This window comes from Pteropus medius, unplaced genomic scaffold, assembly GCF_902729225.1.
Source record: "Pteropus medius unplaced genomic scaffold, Ma_sr-lr_union100, whole genome shotgun sequence".
Lineage (NCBI taxonomy): Eukaryota > Metazoa > Chordata > Mammalia > Chiroptera > Pteropodidae > Pteropus > Pteropus medius.
Window position 1 is genome coordinate 6,876,960 of NW_024354502.1, and position 20,564 is coordinate 6,897,523.

Genomic DNA, 20,564 nt, shown 5'->3' on the forward strand with positions numbered 1-20,564 from the left:
TAGCCTTCTGCAGTCATTTTCTCCCTATCTAGGAGCACTCACTGATCAGATTTCTGTCACCATTACTTTTGCCTGTTCTTCAAGTTCGAATACGTAGAATTATACAATATGTATAGTTAGGTCTAGCTTCTTTTGTTTAGCATATATATATTTTTAAAGATTCATCATGTTTTTGCATCTGTCAGTGGTTCATTATTTTTCTTTTCTTATTTTAATGTAACTTATTGTAAGTTTACATAATTTGTTCTTTTAGATTTTTTATTTTGAAATAATTTAGACTTACAGAAAAGTGGCAAAATATTATAGAGAGTTATAATAAACCTTACACCCAGCTTTTCCTTATATTAATATCTCGGGAGTACATGTATTTTTACTAACCTGTATCTGTATTTAGTTCTGTATCTATCTGTCCGTATGTGAATAAATATAGTTAGACAAACAAATTCTAATATAAACACACACATTAGAATAAACATGAGGTCACACTGATGACTCTGACTCCAATCCAGCAGCACCACAGGCTTCATTCCAGCAACTTCTTTTTGCTTATTTGTAGCTTCTTTCTCTGACAGTGAGAAACCTGGCTCTCATTATCTGCAATTTATGTACTAAATTGTCCAATATGGTGAACATGTAAAGTAGTTAGAGAATGGTTATCTATATCCCTGTAAAAAACAAATTTTTCAACTGGAATATTGTGTTTATGTATAGTTTTTATCTTTACAGTATGTAGTCAAACACTTTTTTTTACTATGTATTTTTTGAGTTATCGTCTTTGTTGTTGCTCTAAGAGTTACCATATATGTCTTAACCTGTCAGAAGCTGCTTTAGTTTTATACTGACTTAATTCCAATGAGATATAAAATTGTTAGTCCTCTATAGTTCTATTCCTTCTTCTTTTTTTTTTTGCTGTTAGTGTTATAGAGATTACATCTATATGTTACAAACCTAGAATACATTGTTATAATGATTACTTTATAATTTGTGTCTATTAAAGAAATAGGAAAGAAAGAGCAATTAAATGTTTATAGAGTTTGTTGTATTAACCTTCTTATTTACCATTTTCTATTCTTTTCACTTGTTCTTGTGATTTCGTGTTTTCATCTAGTATTGTCTTCTTTCTCCAATACAGTTTTGATCCCACCTTCCTCCTTTGTCCTGTTATTGTCAAATATATTACATTTCTACATATTATAGGCCCAACAAAGCAATTACATACATATGGTTTTATTAAATTGTTATATAAACCAGTAAAGAGAAGAAATGTGCACTCATACTATCTTTGGTAATTACACAATTACTCTTATTAGCAATCTGTTTTTCATGTGAATTTGAATTACTGTCTGGGGTCATTTGTTCTGGGTCTGAAAAACTGCCATTAATGTTTCTTGTCAGTTGACTAGTAATGCAATCTTTTAGTTTTTGTTCATCTGGGACTATTTTTATTTTGCCTTCATTTTCAAAAAAAGTTTCACTGACTATCAGAGTTTTGGTAAGTCTGTATAAAAAATAGGCTACCTTCAAAACTTAATGGAATAAAACAACCATTTATTATGCTCATGGAGTCTGTGGGTAAGGAATTTAGGAAGGGCTCAGCTAGGAAGCCCTAAATTGGAGTTTCTTATGTGGTTGCAGTGAGACATCGGCTGAGCTGTAGAAGGCTTGACCGGGGCAGAAGGATTCACTTCCAACTTGCTACTTACACGGCTGGCCAGTTAGTGCTACCTGCTGGCAACCGGCTCTGGGTTCTCTGCGTGTGTGCCTTTCCAAGTGACTATTGGAATGTCCCCAAGACCATGGGACTGGTTTTCCCAAGAGTAAATAATCCAGGTGGCCAAACTGGAAGCTACATGCCTTTTATTACCTATCTTGGGAAGTCATTTATTGTCACTTCTGTTGTTTGCAGTTGGTCACACAGAGTCAGCTCTAATTTGGTGTTAGAGAGGATTACATAAAAAACATAACTATTGGGAGGCATGAATGTTTGAAGTGTAGGTGCCATACTACTTTTCAAGTAATTCTATGCATTTCCCTTTAAGAAATGCTTTAGCTGTATCCCACAGTTTTAATATGCTGTGTTTTTATTATCAGGTTTGCAGTTTTTCTAATTTCCTTTGCAATTTGTTCTATGGGTTATATAGAGTCATTTTGCTAAATTTTCAAATATATTGGGATTTCTTAGATATTTGTTGTTGTTGATTTGAGTTCAAAGAGTGATCTAGTCATAAAATACACTCTATAAGATGACAATTCTTTGATATTTATCAAGACTTGTTTCACGACCTACCACACAGGAAATCCTGCTTAATGTCCCATGTACCCTTGAAAGAATGTGGATTCTACAGCTATTTGGTGTGTTCCTCTATAAATGAAAATAAGATTAAGTTAGCAAATTGTTCAAATCTTCTATATCTTCATTGATATTTTTTCAGATACTCATTTCAAACATTGAGAGAGGTATGTTAAACTCTCCAACTGTGATTGTGAATCTGTCTGTTTCTCAGTTTAATTTTTTCAATTTTTGCTTCATGAGTACTTAAAGCTTTAATACTAAGGGCACATGCATTTTGAAGTATGTTTTCTCGATGAATGAACCTTAATATGTCTGTTTACTATTTTTTTCCTTGCTTACTTTTTATCCCAGCTTTAATTTATTCAAATGGTTTATATCTACTGTTTTATATTCTGGGTCTGACAGTTCTGAGATCTGGTCTTAGGGGATCTAAATTATTTGTTGTTTCCAGTGACTTTCATTCATGGCGGCTTATCTTGTGTATTTGGTGACCTTTGATTATGAGCTCATAGTGGTTTATTTAATTTGTGGGAATTCCCAGGGTCTGATTTTCTTTGAAGGCATATCCTTAAGGCAACCTGTACTTTTACCTTTGCTTGCTTGTACCTCAACCACTTGAAGTTATCCCTCATTTCTGTTTAAAAAATTTTTTCAAAGGAGAGTTTGGAGATTTCCTTTTCTTCTTCCATTTTTACGTAGGACTTTTTTTTCCCAGAAATTCATTTCATGTTCTTTTAAATTTCTTTGTATATGCTCTTCCTAAATTGGGTTTTTCTTCCCCTAAGCCCGGCTAATGGATTCGACTCAGTTATTTCTAAATTCCTTTTTTGCTGTTTTATTTGTGCATATATTTTTTTGTAACATGACCTATTTAAAATGTAAGAAGTTACCTATCTTTTATTACCTTAAGTTATAAACAGATTAAAGGTAGATATATACCACCTTTTCCTATATCATTACACATCAATACAATGCCCAACTTCTAACAAATGTTGGTTGAAAATTTTCTGTCTTCCATACTTTTTATCAAACTGGTTTACATATAGTTAACGATTTGGAGATAATGTTTGTTTAATGAAGAATTGGCTAAAGTTAGAGGGAAAATGAAAAGTTAAGGTTTCTTCTTTGCAAATATTTCAAATATAACTATTTGTGGAAGGGTTTCTGAGAGATATGAAGAATGGAGATGAGGGTTAGGAAGTTTATGCTGTAATTTTCTTTGAAAGATCCTAAATAGCTAAACAGATATGAGACCAAAGAGAGCTTTTTCCTTTCAAAATTTACTTTTGCCTTTAAGTCAATCTCTTGAAATTGTACAGAGTATATTTAACTATGATGCTCCCTAGTGGTCATTTTCTGCCAGAGCAAAGAACAGAATGGAGGTGGTTGGTATTTTGGAATATCGCACACATGAGTGTGCCGGGTATTCCAAAATACAGAGACTGCGATATTTTTTAAGTGAAAGTTGCCCATGCAGAAATCCAAGAAAGTTTCCCTTTCCTCATGAAACATTCCAAAATCCCTCATAAAAGAATATAATATTGGCTGAAGAAAAAAAAGAAACACCTTTCCCTTTTAAAAAAACATTTATACATACTAAAATCTTTTATTTTCCTGCCAAGGTATTGACATCACTGTCTGACAGGCAGACAATTGACTTACTCATGATCTCTGCTCCCAAAGAGCTCAGAATATGCTGGGGATACAGACATATAAACAAAAAATGATTACTCATGAGGATAAATGCAATGATATGGGTTTGTGCAAAATCTAAAGAGAGGAGAGAGAATAGGTCAAGGATGGGGTAAAGAGGAAGTAGTCTTCAATTTATACTGTGAAGGGTGAATATGCAACTGTTAGGTAAAACGGTAGGAGGCGGGTGAAGGACATGGTCCCAAAGCTTGGAGGAGTGAAAGACATGTGGCCTGCTCAGGCACTTTCTGGTAATAGCTTGAGCATGGGCTCCATGTGGGGCTTTGGCAGAACAAAATTAGAAGGACATGAGTATAAGATTCAGACAATGCAAAGATGTGGGTATAATATAAGGAATTTGGGTTCGTGTGTTGGAAATGGGTGGTCAGAGAGATATTCTAATCCGGACAGTGATTAGATTTTGGTTTTAAAAGAGATCTCTGCTATTAGTGGCAGAAAGACTGGAGGGGTCATTAGTAGTACAAGACTATTATAATAAAGAAAGCTGCACAGGAGAAAAATTGTGAGGTGCCTATCCAGAATGTTGCAATAGAAATAAAGAGCAGGAAAAACTCCCGAGACTTTGTGATACACTTAAACAAACTTGATGATCAACTAGATGTAGGAAATGAGAAGAATGAGAGGCTGAAAAATATTACCTGTTTGCCTAGATAAAACACTATTAACCAAGAGAAAAAACATAAGGAGAGAGGCAGACTGCGGTAAGGGTCGATGATAATAAAGATAGCGAGTTCGTTTGCACGTAAGTTCAATGTGAAACATCTACGACACGGGTTGAGAGAGATTTTACTAGGCATTTGGAAATATGAGCTCAAGAGAGATTGAGGTCTATAGTGGTTCTATATATGTGGAGGAACTTCCCATTCTTCAATGTGGTTGATTTAGTGATTCATGTCTAATGAATAAAAAGAATGGAAGTTATTTTGTGACTTCAAAGACTGGGTCATAAAAGGTACTGTGGATTCCTGCAGTACCTCTCTTAGATCATTCATTCTGGGTGAAGCTGGTTGTCATTGTCATGAGGACACTCACCTATAAAGAGATCCACTTGGCAAAGAAATAAATCCCTTGGTCATCAGGTGGCAAGGAACTGAGGTCTGCCAACAGCCCCGTTAGTGAGACTGGAAGAGAATTTTTTCAGTCCCAATCAAACCTTGAGGTGACTGCAACCCTGTCCAACATTTTGACTGTAAACTCCTGAAGGACCCTTAGACAGAACCCCTGTCGAGCTGTCCCTTAATTTCTGATCCACAGAAATAGTGCAATAAGGAATATGTATTGCTTTAAGCCACTGTGTTTGGGGATAATTTATTATGCTGCAATAGATAACTAACACACAGGACTACAAGCAGGTGCAAGACTAGTTAGCTGCTTCTCTGCTACAACTCTGTTACTATAGAAGAGGAGAACAGACTTCAGTAGATAAAGAGATTATTTATCTTCTCCACCCTAGGGTAATGAATTTGGATTTTCAAGAAATACAAGGATGAGCTGCTGAATGCGCTATTCACTTGCTTTGCTGTGAAAACAAGAGAGTGGGGTTAGAGAGGAAATGGGAAGATGAACGAGAAAGCTTTTGAAGTTGTCTAGGCAAGAGTTGCTTGTGCCATGAACCAGGGTGGAGGCCGTGGGGAGACAGTTAAGCGACCACTCAAACTATATTTTGGAACTGGTAAAGATAAGAGAACTAAAGAAAAAATTAACCATTTCATCATTCCCCAAAATGTGTTTAGGCAAAGGGGCCAGAGTATAAAGCCAAACAACGCATAGACTTTCTGAAGCCAGTGTGTGAAATGGTTTGAAGTGAATGGAAAGGACACTGGTCCAGAGTTAACTCTCAGATCTGCAATAGACACTTATGATTGTTTTCATTCTGGTCCTTGAATGGCACGCTGGCCATTCAAAGCAACCAAATGCAGCAGAATGATGCAAATCTGCGTCTCTAGAGCTACACTAAAGTCTGGAACCCTAGGTGAGGATGAAAACTGCTATATTTTATCCAGGTTTCTACATTACATATGTTATCTCATATAATTCTCATAGCAGCTCTATGAGACAGGTCTATTATGATCCTCATTCTACAGGAAAGTAAACTGAGGTTCAGAGAGGGTAAGGGACTTGACCAAAATCACATAGCTTGTAAGTGGAAGAGTAGGAATTGAACCCAGCTGTCAGACACCAAAGTCCTTACTCTTAAGCACTAAACCCCAAGACTGTATACAGCAGGCACTCAATTAATTTTGAATGAATGAATGAATAAATGAAGGGATTTCAATTTCAGCATTTCTCCCCACCTCTGCTCAGAGCCCAGCACCTATCTGACACTTCAAACCTGGTCAGCGTTGGAAGCTTCCAGAGACAGCTCTCTTAGATATTGGCATTCTCAGCATGGGTCGTTGACAATGACGATGGAAAACCTATCTTAACAAATTTTATGGACGATTACTGACTTCAGAAATCAGGGCCAGAAAAAAAAAATAGAGACGACTTTCAAATGATATCAGTAGCTAACAGATTGAATGTGAGGACATGTGAATGTTTATTTTGGAGCATTCTCAAAATGCTCAAGGGAGTGATAGGCAGGGTGTGTTGTGGGGTTCCACAGAAGTAGCTAGAGGTCAAGAACAAAAACTCTGATTGAAGACATAATGGTCACTTTATTTGCATCTGCAGACAAGAAGAGTCTGGTGACTTTGAGTTACAGCAGTGCTGGATCCAGAGAGTAATTTGCGTAGAACTGATAAGCCATTGATCTGAATAAACCTGAGTAGACTTGAATATAGAAGCTTAGAGTTGGAAAGACTCTTGGAGGTCGTATACTTTAGCCCTCTATTTTAAATGTGAACACTTCTCTTAGTAGAAATGGCAGTCATTTCCCTCACACCGGCCTTGGATTAATAAAAGAATTATATTCTATGTTTACTTAAAAATTCAGCTTTCTCACAGAATGCAAATGTTTTATGAATGTTTCTCACACATTTCTCTGACATTAATAAATTTGAGGTCAAAGACTCAGCCTATAGAGAGTGGTCTAATGTTTTGGCCTAATAATAATAATAATGATAATGATCATAACTATTATCATAACATGATTTTATAATTTGACTATGAATTAATCATAATTTGATGTTGTTATCATAACATCAGATATTGTTTTCAATAAGGTCTTTTGAATTTGAAAGATTGCCTAATTCTATAGAATTCAGAATCTTTCAAATTCAAAAGATGTTATTGCAAACAGTGTTGATGTTTGTACATACACTATCTCATTCATTGATGAGGTAGGTATTATGGTCTACACATTTTCAAGTGTGAGGGTACAGAGCCTCACAGAGGTTAATCAATTCATTCAAAGTCACACTGATAATAAATGGAGGAACCTGTGGCCTGTTGGGCTTCTCTCAACATTCATTCCGCTTTTATTTAATATTACTTCGATTTCGGATATTCCTTGGGAAATCAGTGCTTTTTCACATACAGTTGATGGGTGGCCTTCAGTTGGGCCGACCATGCCTCCAATGCCAATAGATTATGGAGTAAGATTGCTCTTACTCCAGTTTTTTCCCATCATTCATATGGACTACATTTTCCAACCCAACCAGCTCAGTGCTGCCCACAAGTCCTATCGTATTACCCTAGTCTACCAACTGCACGTCCAGCTCCTCCTCCTTTCTTCCAGCTCACTCTCATCAGGGTCAAAAATTTTAAGCAGCAATAGGACAAGTTCTATAAGTTCCCACCACACTATATATCCATGTACCTGAAATTAGTCCTATTTCTCTGCCTTGCCTTTCGTTATTATGGATAAAACGTCTATATGAATATATTTAAGAGCAATCTCCTGTCTGTGCCTTAGATCCCATGGCTCCAGCAATTCTCTTCCTTCCCGTCCCTGTTTCAGGCATTCTTCCCCCTCTGCTTAGATCATTTTCATCAGCACACCAAAGTTTTACAGTGTCCTTTGTATTAAAAATTTTTAAAAACCCACCTTTTTACCCTGTATAATTCTATTTCCTTCCTTTTATGACAAACGCCTTGAGATGTGGTCTGGAACCGCTGTCTCTAATTTAACCTGCACCCATTCTCTGTTGAACTCAGTCCATCGAGGGGTTCGCCCCATCGCACCCATCGAATGCTTTTGTCAACACGACTCGGGTGACTGCACATCTCAGTGCATATGGACAGAGTCCTGGCCTCTGCCCATTCTCCAGGAGCAATTTTTCACTCTCAGAGTGTCTTGATTTGGATGATAAATCATATGCTTGCCCTGTTTATGATCTCCACACTGATGAATGCAGCTAAATCCAGCAGTTCTCTGTGCTCATCGTACTGAAGCTACTGGTATTTGACACATCTTCTCACATCCGTCGTTTTCACTTCTTTCCCAGGATCTCACATGTTGGTACTGCTCTTATCCTTCTAGCAGCTTCTTCTGAGTCTCCTTAACTAGTTCTTCCTCATCTCCCTAGTTAGTGAGGGTTGAAGTGAACTAGGGTTCCATCATTTGAACTCTCTTCTCCTCTACCCATCTCTACTCTTTGTCTTGTTAATCTCATCTGGTCTCATGGCTTTAAACACCATTTACGTATTAATTTCACCTACATTTAAATTTTTATCCTAGAATTTCCTCCTGAACTCTAGACTCGTCAACTATCTATTGATCTAATAGCGGTCACAATTCGAAAGTGAACTCTTAGCATACTCCCCACAACAAAAAATTTGCTCTTACTCCAGTTTTTTCCCATCATTTGTATGGACTACATTTTGCAAAAACCTTGAAATCATCTTTGACCTTTGCTTGCTTTCTCTGTCATCAGATCCTGTCTGTTCTAACAGCAAATCCTGTACTTCTCACCACCTCCACTACTTCTACATGTATCTCTCACTGGGATTATTACAGTACCCTCCTAATAAGCCTCCCTACTTCCACAGGACAGATTCTCAGTTGAGCAGCCAGAGCAACCCCTTTTCACAAATAAGCCATATTATATGTCACTCTTCTGCTGAAAATCCTTTAACATCCTATCTCACTCAGTATACAAAGCAGATTCCATGTGGCGACCCACAGCCCCATTATCTTCCTGTTCCTTCTCCCTCTCTGATGTTGTCAGCTCCTTTTCTTCCCATTGCGACTCTGCCCCAGGCACAAGGGCACTCCTGTGATCTCCTCTGCCTCAGGGCCTTACCACTTGCTGTTTCTTGTCCTGGGGTTACTTTCACACAGTTAGCCCTGTGAGTAGCTTCTTTGCTTTTACAGCGAAGCTTTTCCTTATCACCCTTCTCCAACGGCAGATCTCTTCCTTCCTGTATGAGTACACAGGGCTGCTGCAAACTGTGTGTCTTAAAAGAACAGAAATATATTCCTTCCCAGTTCTAGAGGCTAGATGTCTAAACCAAGTTGTCATGAGGGTCGTGCTTCCTGTGAGACTTTGGGTCCTAGTGCTGGTGGTGACCAGCAATCCTTAGCATTCCTTAGCTTGCAGCCGTATCACTTCAAACTATTTTTCTATCATAACTTGGGGTTCTCCCAGTGTATCTCTGTCTTCACATGGCATTTCGGACACTGGTCATATTGGAGTAGAGCCCACCCTAATGGCCTCATCTTAACTTAATTACATCTGCGAAGATTATCTCCAAATACACTCACATTCACAGGTACTAAGGGTTAGGATTTCAACGTGACTTTCTGGGGGACACAGTTCAACCTATAACACTTCCTCAATTCAGTATTTCCTGTCCTGATTCTCCCATTGAAATTTTTGCATAGTACTTGCTCTCATTTGTCTAATAGAATATTTTATTTACATATTATATTTCTGACTATAAATACAAGCTCTACAATGACAGAGATTTTTTACTTGTCTTGTACCTTGTTGTTACTCTGGTATTTAGAACAGTGCCTGGAACATAGTACACAGACACTAATTCATTGTACAAATGTTATTGACCAAATGTTGATGTTGTTTCTTTTTTTGCATTGATTCTTTAAAGCCTCCTGAAATTTGGTGGAATGGAGGGGGCAGTTACATGAGTAGACTGAAAGAGCATATAGATTCTCTTTTCTTTTGCAGGGGTTGGCAAACTGTGGGCCAAATCTGGTCTTCTGCCAGCATCTGTAAATAAAATTTTATTGTAATACAGCTATACTCACTTGTTTATACATAGCCTAATGCTGCTTTCATGCTATAATGGCAGAGTTGAGTAGTTGCAACAGAGACCATATGGCCCACAAAGCCTAAAATATTTACCGTTTGATAAATTTACAGAACGTTGGCTTACTTTACAGAAAAGTGAAGTGAGTATTCCAATACCTGTTCTTTTCTGCTTTTATAACTGTAATTGTGGGGATTGTTGAACTTTGAAAGAGGATAGGATTTAAAATTAATAAACGTTTTTCAAGTGAAAATAAAATGCAGCAGCAGATGGTTTTCAGCGCTCAGTTAATTTAGGCCACTAGGTGTCTCTCTTCCCTAAACTTTACCAGTAGATGCTGAACCAGACATCAGCCAATTGGGGCTGCGATGTACCAGACAAATATTGACAGTTGCTAAGGCAACTGGGATAAAGTATTGGCCAAAGGATAATATAGGCGCCAATTGTGCATGCCATGTTTCCCACATAGGAGAGAGACAGAGAGAAAATGAATGAAAAATATGTTTCAAGATCTCCTTTCAACTATGGCTTAAGAGCAACTCACAGCTGATGTTTCTCTTAACTCCTTCAGGTTTTCTGGAAATTAACACGTTGGGGACTTGGGGGTCCTTAAATCAGCTAAAATATGTCACAAGGGGAAAATCTGAGTATTAATTTTTTTTCCCGAGTTATCCCTGGAATTTGCTGTTCCAAATTATGTTAATGGCCAACTGTAAGGCCACATGTATTTTTTGGCTTGCCTAATCTTGTCACAAAAGTGGTTTCTTGAACACTTCTTTCCAGAGATTTCTTATTAGTCAACATTGAAATAATTAGCCTGCTTTTTTCTTTGCCTCCTTCATCATGATATGAGGGAATTTTTAATCTGTGGTTAAACTTGAGCTTTTGCCATTGATTAAACCTAGGCTTTTGCCATTATGTTAGTGCAAAACTTCTTAACAGCGACATTATTGACTTTTGGGCCTCGTAATTCCTTGCTGTGGGGGTTGTCCTGTGCCTTTTAGGATATTTAGCAGCATTTCTGGCCTCTACCCACTAGATGTCAGTAATAGCCCCCATAGTTGTTAGAATTAAAAATGTCTTCACATCTTATCAAATGTTCCGTGGGGAGGAAAATAATCTTCAGCTGAAAACATTGTGCTAAGTAAACCGTAAACCATATCTTCCTCAGATTATTCTTAAAGAATGTTTGAATAGTGCTGGAATTTCAAAAAACACCCATAGGAGGAATGGTGGAAATCTTAGATTGTCCAAATTGCAAAGTAGAACCTCAATTTTTCACAAAGTTAAGAAATCCAGAAATTAAAACATCAATAAATTCAGAAACACCAGCCAACAGGAACAGCTTTCGTCTAATGAGATACAAGATAAGATCCTGTAAGATCAAAGGAAAATCTGAGGTCCTTTCTGCATGGAATATTTAGGAGTCCTGCTATAGTGACCTCTCGGATAACAAGTCAGCATGGTCTCTGGACATGCCCCTGCTTTGCTCTTCCCAACGCCTTTCCGATGACTGAGTTTGGCTCGCTGAATTTAGAGCAGCTGGGATTGATTATGGCATGGCATCTAGGAAACTTCTACATCTGACATTTGTCTTCTAGAAAACCATCAGCCCGTCCACAGTCCTTGTGAACTGCCTTGTCTTCGAGCTCCTTCTTGAAGGCTGAGTAATCCCATTTTCCCCACTGGACAGGAGGGGCTGCCTGAGGTCATCATGAGAGTCATAAGCAACAAGCCGGGCTGTAACTCCCAAAGGAGCTTGGAATATTGATTTTATGCATGTCATGCGAAAGATCAAGCAGTTGTCCTCTCACTTGGTATATTACTTCTTGAAGGTTTAAAACAAAATGGCATTGCCACCAGTATAGCTGACATACTCTAATTAATCTTAATGAAAAGATTTTGACATATTTAAATGAGCTCATCCAAATCGCATCAGTTATCCTTCTCTGATATAGAGGATAAATTGGAACGAAGTATGACTTAGAAAGAACAAAAATCTCACCCTCATTTCCTCATTTTTCTTGACTAGATCTGTCATCTGAAAAATGGGTCATGATTTATAAAGTCTATAAGAGTTTGTTGTTTAACATATTTTGCTATGCCTTGCAATACAGAGATACAGGCATACTCCTAGTCTATGATGATGGGGTGATATCCATTTAATGAAAATTGTCTTCTTCAAGCTCTCTAAATGGGTACTACTTAAGAATTCCTAGACAAGGCTGAAGGTCGTAAAACAACAAGATGCTTTACTATTCTTTGGAAAAGTCAGGCAATTAAATGTTTAAATAGTTTGTGGGAAACATGACTCACGGTTCAAATAAACTTATTATGACTTATTCTTTTGAGCATATAGGTTGTATGTTTTTCTCTCAAATGCCAGAATAATTAACTGAAATGTGAGAGTGCTAGGCCTCTAAGAGATCTGAACGAGTTAAAAGGGCAGGAGAGTCAGTATCTCAGTGGGTAGTTACAAGCATTGAATGAGATAATGTGTGTGAAGATATTTGTTATGGAAATTAACCTAATTAGAGGTGGAGTTGCCCATTTAGGATGGCAGAGAATAAACCAGACCTAAGAAAGAGTCAAAGGCTTCTCCCTCAATAATTCTAGGGTCATTGTTTCCACAAAGGGCGAGGTCAAAGTCAAGCTGAAAGGAGAACATATTATTTTTCATGATATCAAAATAGACTGTGGTTTTTGGTTTTTTTTTTTTTTTTTTTTTTTTTGTGGAAAAATCAGTCTTTGCACTGAGGTACCCACCCTTTTTAGGTAAGCTCATGAGGGTATCATCTGAACCTCTTGATGACAGAAGATGTAACTCAGAACATTCATTCTCTGCCTCATCCACAGGACTCTGATCCACCCCAGTCCTCACAAGTCATCCTGGACTGAGTTGAGTAGAACCTCCACGAACCTCAGGCTAATGCCTCAGGCACTTGAGATTGTAAAAGTTAAGTAGAGATGGAGGGACTTTATTGGGAAGGGGTAGAGTTATCTGAGAGACCGGATTAGACATTAGAGTGGTGAACTTGAAAGAAGGTTGTGTGAAAAATGAAAAAAAAGAATATTAGGAAAATGTAGAGAATTCATTTCTTCAAAAATTTCCTTCACTTGTGGGACAAAGTGACTCACATTGCTTGAACATTTTTGCATATGGTCAAAAATTTGACTAAGTTTACCTCTCCTCCTATTACCCCATACTGCCGTTTTGAGATTTACCATACCTGTCCCTTTATATGTTCCCATCACAGTCCAGTGGATATTTGGCATGAGGAAGGAAAGTAAAGTAGTTCTCAGGGAAGAGACAGTATTAGTCTCCCAGGTTTCTTGTGAACACTTGTAGTAATAAAATTGAGACAGCAAATATCCTCTATCTTATCCTTTACTGCACTGTAGATTACCAAATGAAGCTGTTATAAATATTGGGATGATGGCACAGGTCAGAGCCCCAGAATTTGGTAATAATAGCAAAGAAGTTCTTTCCAGGTTGGAGAGAAAGTAGAATTGAATTCTTTGAGTACACCCTTCATGGGGTAGCAACAAATATCTTTTGCAATAGAAAAGGAGGATCTTGCTATATCTGAGTTTCATTACGTGCTCAGTAAATGTCAGGTTCATTAATTCTCACTTAATAGTATACCATGCCTTTATGGAATTAAGTTTGGGGATTCAAAACATCAAAATAATGGGGTGTTTTTCACATCACCTTCATGAGAATAACTAACCTTACACACACTGGTTGCTTAGTAAATATTGTTTGATTACATTGAATCGGGATAGAGAAAGGCATTGTCCATGGAAGACTTCACCTTCTTACTGCCATAAAGAATACTTATAACAGGAATTACATTCTACAACATTTGATACGATTTTTACAAACCGCCTAAAACATATCCAAAACCAAGATAATTGTCTTGTCTGCCAGTGGTCATTTATTCTTTTGCTAAGTGAATTCACATTGCTTGTGAATTTTTGCATATGGTCAAAAATGTAAAAACTTAGCTATAATATTTCCTTCTCTGTTTGCAGCATAGTTAAGGTATTTAAGCTTTATAGGAAAAATGTCTATAAGATGACAAACATTGACTTTTCCTGTTTATTGCTCCATTAATCAATTACAGGGTTGGGACTGGAATGCCAAATAGGCTTTTTCAAATATCAAGCATCTGAATGATGAAAAATTTGAATTTATATTCAAATGTCTTGGAATTGTGTGGACAGCTAATGACCCCTAATAGTAACTTATTCCAAATGGAAATTTAGAATTTGAAAATTACTTTTACACATGTTTTCCCCTAGAGTTGAAGGGAGAGCTACTTTCCTTAAGCCACGGCGGCCTTAATCAGGGACCTGGTGGCAAAGAAGGACCTTTAATCCACAGTGGTATTAGAATCCTTCGTTATTCAAGCAAGGACAAAGGGAATAAAAAATATCAATTAAAAATGTGCTGGTTTTAATTCTAACAGCTCAAGTAAATTAATTCCTGTATTTTGATGGATAGGTTAGGAGACAGTGGGCCAACCTAGCTGGCCAAAAAGATGGAAAGGGCAAATTTATGGGTAGCATGGTTGGAGGGCATAGGGCCAAGTTAAAGCTAAGGACAAGAATCAATAGAAACAATGCAAACAGAGGCGTAAAACTGAAAGGAGGGATGCTGAGAACCAGGGAAAGAAGCAAGGAGCAGTAGGAGTGGACACATGTGAGCTGTGGGCAAATTTCTGAGATAATTGTTGATGGGAATTTCCAGACTGCTAGCATCCATTTTCAGGGGGTAAAATTGTTTTATTTAAAGGGTCAGGGAATGTCATAAACTGCCCGTTCTTATTTGTTTGTTCATTCACTCATCAATTAATACTTTTATCTGCTCATCTAATCTCTCCGTCTAATGATCCTTTTATTCTTTCATCAATTTATCCTTTTATTCTTTTTAACCAATATTTACTGAGTCTTTATTTTGTGCAGAATTATTGTTTGACATTTTTTGGAGTGAGGAGAGTTAAACACGGCCCATAAGATGTTATCTATGACCTATAATAATGGCTATAATAATTTCAAATTGAGCACGAGGCAGCTCGATGAACTCTATTATTGATGGATAAGGCTCTCGTGCTTACCCTGAGATTTCTCCTATGTTTGCTTTCTACCTCCTCAGTTTAGAGGTGATGCCAAAGATAGTTTCCTGAACTTGATAAGGGGAGTTGGATCGTTTAGCCTAGAAAAGAGGCCGTCAGTGGGCACACAGAACAAATGTTACAACTTAATGTCATCCCAGTGGACCAATGAAGTGGAAAGTGACTGCACTTTCCAAAAATCTTGAGAAGAAAAGAAAGCAAAATATTGAGAATTTAGAGAGAGAGAAGAGAGGAAGGCAAACATGAAAGCCTGGAAACAAAGCAATGCTCTTTTCATATTCCTTTAAGTGGTTCCTTGTGAGTTGTGATATATCAACTACCCTTTGAAACCAAATCATGTAACCAGTGGGGGAATCTGAAATAGCCAAGGACATGTAAATAGGCTTTTATTCTGTAGAAGACACAAATCTTGAGTAACTTAAAATTTGGTCAAGTGCCTGTAAAAGCTCTAGATAACCAACAATAGCACATTTGCCTCTGGGCTTACTGCCCATGTTCAAAATGCTATATACACCTAGCTAGCCAGCCAGGGTGGGGATGAGGGCCCGTCACAAAAATCAGGGGGTCTTGGCTGTTGCTGTATTTTTCAGAGTGAGACTATAGGGCTCAGGGAACACCCAAGTCAAATAATGCTATTCCCCACCCTCCCACCCCGACCCCAGAATACAATAAAATACCTTCTCTGGATATTTCAAGCTATTCATCAAAGAAGGGAAAGACAAAGAACTAAAAGAGTAGTAGAAAATCAGTGGAGGAAAAAAAAGATGTGTGTAACTTATGAGATTTGAGAGTTTTGTAAATCCACCGTTAACTTATATAGAATTAAAGTAATTTGTAAATCAATACAAAGTTTTGGGGAAAAAGGCACGGTTTTGTGTTGTTAAGGAGGGTCATAGAAAATAATACTTGGACTTTACTTTTGTTGTAAGTTGAGCAATCTGTATTCCATTAACCCTCCTCGCGTGGTACAAAGGTCGACTCTTTTAAAGAATCTCTGTTCAACACTGTAAAAATTCATCTGTGATGACCCACCTAATATGATAAGAGAGGTGCAGACAGACCTTTGATGATCTCAAGCTTCGATCGAGTAAAAGTATTAACTAATTAATACTTTTTTCTTGGATATATAGTACAGGTTGATTTAAAAATGTCAATGAGGCCCTATGAAATGGATGAGTTATTCTAAACGTATTGAGTGGGCATTAACTAGTTAGTAACTTGGGTTATAAACAAGTTGTTTCAGTGAGATGACCTACTTTAAAAAATGATCCAAACAATTCAATGAATCTGTCTACAAAGCTTTGTTTTTATAGATGCCCTTATATCTTATTCGCGCAGCCTGACAAAGCAAGTGGTCTCAAATGAAACAAAACAACACAACAACAACAACCACAACAAGTCAGATTTATTGATTGCTGGGATATAGTTTTAATAGCCGGTTTCTTGGTCGACCTTTTCACATCTCTGCCAGTACAACGATGTTGTGTACATAGAGTTTTAATTAACACCTGCCGTGATTATTTCATCATCTCAGTGCCTAGAGAGACCAGAATAAATCTGAAAGCTACAGTGGTTATTTTCTAATCCAAAAAAATAGAAGGGCTTCCATTGAAACGAGTTCAGCCTTTAGAATGCTCATTATAACAGAAGAGAAGAGGAGGAGGAAGAGCCCAGCAAGCTCTTGGGGGCTGGTGGTAAGCGACGCTGCAACCACCTCTACAGCCAGCCACCCCCGGTTCGAATCTTTTGCAGTCTCCTCTGTAAAACAGGGCAGTGATACTCGTCTCACAAGGTCATTGTCAGGAGAAATAAGATTATAAAGATGATATTTATAGGAACGCGGCACATGGTAGTATCCTCTAAGTGTCACTATGAAGTTGCTGAATTCGACATCCTCATTTTGTGGACGCGGAAATCCAGAAGCCAAGCAACTAGGACATGGCTTTGCTTTCTGACAACCGATGGCACCTAAAACGAGATAAAATTCGGAATTATTGTTATTATTACTGCTCATTTGACTGTGTGAAGAATGGAGGGAGATACAAGAGGCTTCGGTGTAAATGTTGTAATCATTCTGGAACATCGATTCTACTTGAAATTTGGGTGGGAAAAAATGAATAAGTCAACCAATTCGAAATTATTTATTTATTTATTATAATTTACGAGGTGATTCCCCTGATTAGTCTGGCACCCACCTGGCACTATACATAGTTATTACCGTATTATTGACTATATTCCTTACGGCCAATTAGAAATGTTAGATTTTACTTTTCTATTAAAAAAATACATGGATATATTAAAGAGACGTCAAGATTTACCCGAATTTTTGAGAGAAAAGTGTGGCATGCCGTGGAAACTTTGGCCTGAAATGCTGGATTTCTGCTGTATGTGTTCATTGTGCTCAGATGTTTGGAGAAATATGATAGCAATGCTCAAGAAATGCAGTGTGAGCAATGGTGAGAAAATCAGACAATATCCTTGCCCTTGTAGAGCTCAGAGTTTAGTGGGAGACAGACATGAAAACTAAAAGCTGAGATAGTGGCTGTGTGTTTTAGTGGCTATGATGGTAAATGTGACAAGGAGCAGCTGGGCACAAAGTGGGGAGAAGCCAGTTCTGTTGGGAGTGAAAATGATGCCAGTCAAGAAGTCATCTTAGAGAAGGTGAACTGAAAGTAGATTCTTGGATAAGGACACGGAGTTTGGAGATGGCAGGGCACACTCGATAGGATCCTATATGGCGCCCGAGATACTCTTCGAAGTATCAGAGAATATCCTCAATGCTGAACTTTCAGAGGAAATAGAACTCAGGTTTCCTAGGCTCTCCTCTGCCAAGGTCCTCCAAGGATCTTGCGGGTGGCCTTGCTTCAGCAAGACGAATCTAGGTCAGCTTGGAGCCTTTGACCCTCATCTAACCCACTCTAAGAACTTTGAAGCCTCTTCCAGACTTCAGAATCTATCCTACAAGCAAAACTAGCTTCTCAGATTTTACTAATAAAATATAAGTCCAAGCAACATCCTCTTCTTGGGTTATAAAACATTTATTTCAAGGCTCCTTCCAATAGAACTGATGGGCTGTTTGTTCTGTGAAACTCTGCCATTTGAATGGAATTATATATTCTTTTGTTGAGCTCCCTGGGCTGAAATTCAGACCTTCATTTTCTTGTTCTAAGGAGAAAGATAGATACATATCCTTAGGAAGAATGATACAGCGTTGCTATCCTTACACTTTGCAATGCCAGATTATCCCCAGAACAGATGGCTTAATGTAACAGTAATTCACAGTCCTCAGCTGGATGGCTGCAGAGAATTCTTCATTATTCAGAGTTCAGCAAGTGCCAGCAGTGCTATCGAGGTGGTAATTGAACTTGGTGATCCCTCCGTGGTCCAGACAGCATTGCTATTGAGGTGGTAATTGAACTTGGTGATCCCTCCGTGGTCCAGACAGCATCGCACTGTAGGTGAGGACCATGCAGGTGGTTACCATGAATACACTTCCAACAATTATGAATCTTCAGACTAAGCCTAAGAGCACACAATCCAAAGGACTTACTCTTTTGATGATTTGACTTATGATATTGAGCATTTTGGAGTGAAACCCATTCAAAAGCATGACAATGTGTACCTGCAAGGAAATGCTGGGGGAGAAATCTAATCCCAGAAATCTCCATCAAAAGCTTTATTGAGAATCTCATCAAGCACGAATAAGTACGTGGCGAATTATTTCCTTGCATAGTTAAAGATGTCCTTGCCACACATTGTTGAATTGAAACCTTGTCTGGTGAAAAAAGAGAAAAATTCCCAAATAATTTTCAATGAAGTATGCCTTCTCCCTAAACCACAATTAAGTAAGTGCTTTCAAAATTTCACATTCACAGAATGATCTCAACAATCTCACGACTTTGCAATGCTGTTTCTAAAAGAGAACATTTATACTTTGGGAAAATAGCACAAAAATGAAAACTGTTGGAATTGTTTTGGTTGCTGAAAATATACTTGGCCTCCACAGCTGCAGCACTGTAAAAAGGAAAGAGCTTTGGCTCTGAGCTCAGGCAGACCCTAAGTTTGAATCCCAGCTCCTTCATTTACTGTGTCCTTAATAGGTCATTAGAGTTTTTGAGACTCTTTGCCTTTTCCTATAAATACGAGGTCAATCATGTCCACCTCTGGCCATGACATGTACAGAAGAAGGGGCAGTGCTTGGCTCGATGGACTTCTTACTATATTAATAACTGTTATTTGCAAACCTACTATGTGCCTGGCACAGTCAACTGCGTATGAATGGCACATATTATCTTACAACTACATGTGGTTGATACTTAGGGTGACCAATTCATCCTGGTTTGCCTAGGACTGTCCTGATTTTACAACTGAAATTTCTGAGTCCCAGTGACCTTCTCAGTCCAGGACAAACTAAGGCAGTTGGTTGCTCTATCAATATTATAATATCATCTTACAGGAGTGGAAACTGAGGCTCAGAGGGTGTGTGCAAAATGTCTGATAGCCCAGAGCTGGGAAAGAAGAGGCCCAGTATTCAAAAGCAGGCTGGAACAACTCTCAAGCCTGCACTCTTTCTGCAGCCCTAAAGTCCTGCTTGGTAAATGTTGCTTTCCTTGCTATATTACTAGAATGTTCTGGACTTAGCAAATATTTGTAGATCAGGTCATATTTTTTCAACTGACTTTCATTACAATTTCAGGAATGCATGCATCCGTGTGTATGTTCATGTACGTTACAGAGAGGGGATTGCTTTCCAAGTGAAAATGCAAATCATAGTGATAGCGATCATGAAAATGAATAGTTTAAAAGCCTAACATTTATTTCAAAGAACATTCTATCTTTTATCAATGTAAGGTCCATTCACTTATTCATTCATTTATCCAACAGGTATATAGTGAGGTTGTACTGTGTGCCAGGTAACAGATACAAGGAAGACTAAGATTCTGGTCTCAAGATGCTTAGTGTGATGTTATTTAAAAAATCAGTTGTAAAATAAAGTGAGAACTATGATATAGAGCCAAGCCCTACGTGTTTGAGCCCTTGAAATCGCACTACCTCTCACCTCCCCTCGAGGATGGCTCCAGCCACACAAATCGTTAATGACGTTCCAAGATTATTCCTGACACTGATTTTTGTTTGTTTGTTTGTTTTTTGCACACTTACCTTTGCCTGGAAGATTCTTTTTCCTAATCTGGGTTCTTCAGCTTTAAGATGAAATGTTAGCTCTTCAGAAAGAACTTCCTTGACCACCTCCAGCTCAATTAGCCACC